The 5,317-nt window shown below is 46.7% G+C and overlaps 1 pseudogene; it reads right to left on the reverse strand.

The window, feature by feature from the left end:
* Positions 1 to 1,376: 1,376 nt before the first annotated feature.
* LOC147895634 (putative pentatricopeptide repeat-containing protein At3g01580 pseudogene) lies at positions 1,377 to 5,269 on the reverse strand (annotated as a pseudogene).
* Positions 5,270 to 5,317: the final 48 nt, after the last annotated feature.

Here is a 5,317-nt window from a genome sequence, read left to right on the forward strand (position 1 = left end):
ATAGCCCGCAAAGTGGATTGTTCTTGTTCCATCTGGTGGGGTAGTGGTACGGAGATGATACATGAAGGTGAAAGTGTGGCAGAGTGGGAGACAGCAGATGACACTTCGTCGGTTCGTTCTTCGATGAAAAAAGAGGTCATGGACACTTATGGAGTGCGAGGAGGTGTTGGACATGTGTAATGGTGAGCGGGAGTGATTTCGAGAGTGTCAGAAGGCTGTGGGAATTCAAAAGAAATTTCGATACAGTTTCGATACGGAATGAGGTTGGCTATTTATATAGGGCACCTATTAAAGCAATGGGTCAGCTTTAGCAATAGCGTAGCAAGACTGGCGTTAATAAAGCAGTGTGACTGGCTTTACTTTTAACACACCAGGTGGTGAGTCGTTGCATTATCTGTGTAGCAGCAATTGACCATTAACCAAGAAGTATATGATTTCCTGTGCCCACTCCGAAACCAAGTCAATCAAAAATAACGAGGCCTCTAAAAGATCATCTTCCACTCCTATTGCGGGTTCTCCATTGGGAATTCGAGACGTATGATCAGCCATCAAGTGCGTGCGACCCTTCCTGACCGCCACTGGGAAATCAAATTCTAGGAGGATGAGCATCCACCACGTGATGCAACTAGTCATGCCTGGTTTGTTGACTAAGTAAAGGAGAGCTTAGTGATCCACAAAGAAGATAAACTTGTTTGCTAACAAGTAACGCCTGAACTGTTTAACTGCATACACCATGGCCAGTCCTTCACGTTCGGTTGTGGTGTAGTTCATCTCGACATCGTTCAGCTGGCAATTTTAGAAGCATCAATGTGGACACGAAAGACTAAGTCTCCATCGGGTGCTGGCACAATCGGGGCTGATGCCAAGACTAACTTAAGGGTCTCATAGGATAATTGACATTTTTTTGTTCAATCGAACGATCGATCGATCGATCAATAAGGCCATGAATGATGCATCATCTCTTCTGTGTGGCAATCAATCAATTGATCGGTAAGGCCATGCAAGAGAATTGAACGATGATTGACCAAGAATTGGAGAGGGAGGGATGGAGGGAGGGAAAGAATCAAGGAGTAATGACAATCGATCGCTCGGTAAGGCCATGCCCGGGTCTTTTTGGACTTTTTCGGGCCTCTAGGAGCCCGTTTTCGGCGTTTTAAAAGTCCTGCCAAGGGTTTTTCCCGCTCCGAACGCGCCGGTGATGCCAGAACGGTGCTTGGATGTGGAAAAACGAGTGTCATCTACAAGAGTCACATTTGGAAGTGTGGACGACAACATGTAGAGACAAGGGAATAAGTGAGCACATACAGTCTAAGGAGAAGAGAGTGTGTGTGCGTGTGCGTGCGTGCGCGCGAGCATGTGCGCGCGTGTGTGTGCAACTTGTATTATCATGAACGGGGCTTGTAGCCTGTTACAAATAGCCGTAGCCATAGACTTGTGGTCATGCAACAAGGTGTTGGTGCACCACTCTCAGTCGCCTCGGCTCAAGACACTCACCCTCTCTCTCTGGCCTACCTGGTCTATGGGGCGACCGACCCATACCTCAGCTGTCCGACCTGGTTAACCAAAGCCATCTGTTTTGCTGACCTGCTGCACTTTCTGGCCGACCAGGGCCTCCATTGGGGTCTACAGAAGCCTCTACGCCAGGCCCTGTTTGCTGGGCCAGCGGGCTCTGCCCGACCTCCCTTGCCCCACTGGGTCCTCTTGTCCAGCCCATATGCCCATCTACAGGGTTTATGTGCAGCCCCACATGTGGGCAGCACCATAACAGTTCCAACCTGGACTGCTCTGCCCTGCAGGGTCAGGGCACCCTGCGTGCTGCTCACATGGCAGTGCTTTCTTTCCCATTTCCCACTACAGGTGTTGCTCCCCTTTGCACTCCTCATTTGGCAGCTTACATGTGGGGAGTTGACCCTACTTTCCCAACAATAACTGCATCTGTAAAAGCTATCTGTCATCTTTCAATAATGTGTATTACCTGTTCCTGTGTAGCAAATGTTGCTTTTGATAACTCTTTCCTAGGGTAACTAATCACATGACAGCTGCAGCCAGCCTCCCAGACTCACACAAGACATCTTCGATGTCTCCATTGAACATTGGCTGCAAAACTATGTCCACAAGCGGAACATGCCCTTTCTCTTTCATTTGCACACCTATTCTCTTTAATTTAACATAAATAATATTACTATGTACATTTCCTTCATCTCCTGCCAAAAAATTATGGATCTTGTCCTCAACCTCAACAAAGGCCTTTCCCATTTTCTTCCATGCATGAGCACATTTTCTCTGCTCTTGGATTTCATCCGCATGGTCTAACAGGCCAATATCAGCATAGATTTTTGACATTAGCATGTAACCTGAAGCATGTCTGCCATCCATCATGGCTATGTTATTAAAGCATCGTGTCCCTAAGTGCACATTACCATGTATTCTGCAATGACTTAATAATGACATCCATGAAGCCATATGGGGTGGGAAGGGCATTGTTTGCAGTAAGCTCGCTGCCTCATCCAAGTGTCCAACACGGCCAAAAAGGTCAACCATACAATTGTAATGATCAAGAGTTGGGGTCATTCCATGATCTTTATTCATTGAATGAAAATGATGGCAGCCTTCATCCACAAGCCCTCTGTGAGCGCATGCCGAGAGGAGAGAAACATATGTCACATCATTTGGCTTCAAGTTTTCTCGTTGCATGTTCTGAAAATATTGCAGGGCCAAGTCATAGTCACTGTTTTCAGCATACCCTGCTATCATTGCACTCCATGCTACGATGTCACGCTCTGCCAGATGCTCAAACACCCTGTGTGCATCCTCAAGGCTCCCACATTTTGCATACATGTCAACAAGGGTACTTCCAACATAGCAATCGGTCTCACAACCTCTTTCATTTATCTGTGCATGAATGAGTCTCCCCTCATCCAGAGCTGCAATACTAGAACAAGCTTTCAAAACGCAGACAAAAGTGACAATGTCTGGTTCTATGCCCTCATATTCCATCTGCTGGAAGAGTCGGATTGCCTCCTGGCCATGATTATAGTGGGCCAATCCTGCAATCATTGCACTCCATGTCACCACGTGTCGTTTTGGCAATCTGTCAAACACCTTAAGTGCATCCTCGATCTTCTCACATTTTACATACATGTCAATAAGGGTGTTCCCCACAAAAGAATCCGTTTCAGAACCAATTTCAATTACATGCTCATGGATAAGCTTTCCTTGATCTAGGGATGCTATACTAGAGCAAGCCTTCAGGATGCAAACATATGTGACATTGTCTGGCTCCAAACCATTCTGTTGCATTCTCTTGAACAATTGAAGGGCCTCATGACCATGCCCACGCTGAGCATATCCTGCTATCATTGCACTCCATGTCACAACATCTCGCTTTGGCAATTCGTGAAACACCCTGTGTGCATCCTCAAGGCTTCTACATTTGACATACATGTCAATGAGACTGTTCGCAATGAAAACCTCAAGCTCACGTCCGATTCTTATGAGATGCACATGAATCAATCTGGCCTGAACTAGGGCTGATATTGTGGAGCATGCCTTCAAGATGGAACCCAACGTAACAGTGTCTGGCTCAATCCCCCCCTGCTGCATCTGCTGGAAAAGATACAAAGCCTCCTCGCCATCTCCCTCCTGAGCGTAACCTGCAATCATTGCGCTCCATGTTACCACATCACGTTTCAGTAATTTATCGAACACCCTACGTGCCTCCACAAGGGATCCACATTTGGAGTACATGTCAACAAGAGCATTCCCCACAAATAGGTCAGAATCACAACCACTATCCATGATGCAAGTATGAACAAGCTTGCCCTCAGCTAGTGCTTCTATACTCGAACATGCCTTCAGGATGCTGACGAACGTGATGTCTGTCAGCTCCAAGCCCTCCTGCCGCATGTACTCAAAGAGGTATAGGGCCTCCTGGCCATGCCCACTCTGGGCATACCCTGCAATCATTGCACTCCATGTCACAACACTTCGAGTTGGTAACGCTTCAAACAACCTGCGTGCATCTTCCACAGACCCACATTTAGCATACATGTCAATGAGGCTGTTCCCTACAGATTCATTTAACTGGAAACCACTTTCCACTATCTCAACATGAATAAGTTTGCCCTCATATAGGGCCGCTAAGGTAGAACATGCCTTTAGCACACACATATAAGTGACATAATTTGGTTCCATCCCCGCACGGCGCATCTGCTTGAATAGTCTGAGGGCCTCTTGCCCATCTCCAAATTGGGAATATCCAGCAACCATAGCCGTCCATGTCACCACATTTCGCTCATGCAAACGGTCAAATACATTCCGTGCATCACCAAGCCTCTCACATTTGGCATACATATCAATGAGTGTGCTCCCAACAAAAACATTTGATTCACAACCACTTTCAATGACGTGACCATGGATCACCTTGCCCTCATCAAGAGCAGCTACACCAGAACATGCTTTTAGGACAGCAACAAAAACATATTCACCCGGCTTCACAGTAGACTCAAGCATTTGGTAGTACAGTTTAATAGCCGCATTGGCTTGTCCAAGCTTGGCATGGGCAAAAATAATCGCACTCCATGCAATCACATTCGGTCTGGATAGTTCAGCAAAGACTTGATTTGCTTCCAATAAGTTTCCACATAAAGCAGACATGCGAATCAGGTGGCTTCCTAAGGTACCCAACTGGAAGCCACGTGAACTTAAAAGTTTATACAACTCCCTGCCTGCAGCCAGATCTTTCTTCTTGATGCAAGCTTGCACAACATTGCCAAAGATGCGAGTAGAAACACAATTTCCAGCCTGCTGCAATGCATTAAAAGCCTGAAGCGCATCCTCAAGTTGCATCTCCTTACATAATTTCCTCAAACCTTCAAGAGAACCAGAAGGCCAATCATTCCTGGCCCCGCTGCATGATCCAGCGTTTCTGATGCACATTAGAGTGCCAAGCTTAGCATCAGTTGATAAGGTTTCCCGTTGAAGAACCTTAGAAACAACTGTTAAGTTCACCTTTTGCTGTTTAGAATTGAATGGAGGACATTGCGGCAATTCTCTCATTTGTTCGAGCGGCTTGGTGAACAGTGTGTAACAAGGCCGGCGAGTCACTTTCGCTCATTTCTCTACGTAACAAGGCCTGTGAGTTAGAACTGTGAGGGTTCAAATGACAATCCGAATCGACGACCGTTAGTAGAGCGGAGAAGCTGGATGCTAGGGAATTATAAGCAACGAGCACATCACCGTGGAAAAGCAAGTTAGGGATGATTCTCAAGTTGCATTCGAGGCTCCAAGCAACGGCCGCTGGCACCACGTGGCCAAG

The sequence above is a fragment of the Dipteris shenzhenensis genome, chromosome 12 (genome assembly GCF_047967505.1).
Source record: "Dipteris shenzhenensis isolate YYH24624 ecotype China chromosome 12, Dip_SZ_1.0, whole genome shotgun sequence".
Classification (NCBI taxonomy): Eukaryota; Viridiplantae; Streptophyta; class Polypodiopsida; order Gleicheniales; family Dipteridaceae; genus Dipteris; species Dipteris shenzhenensis.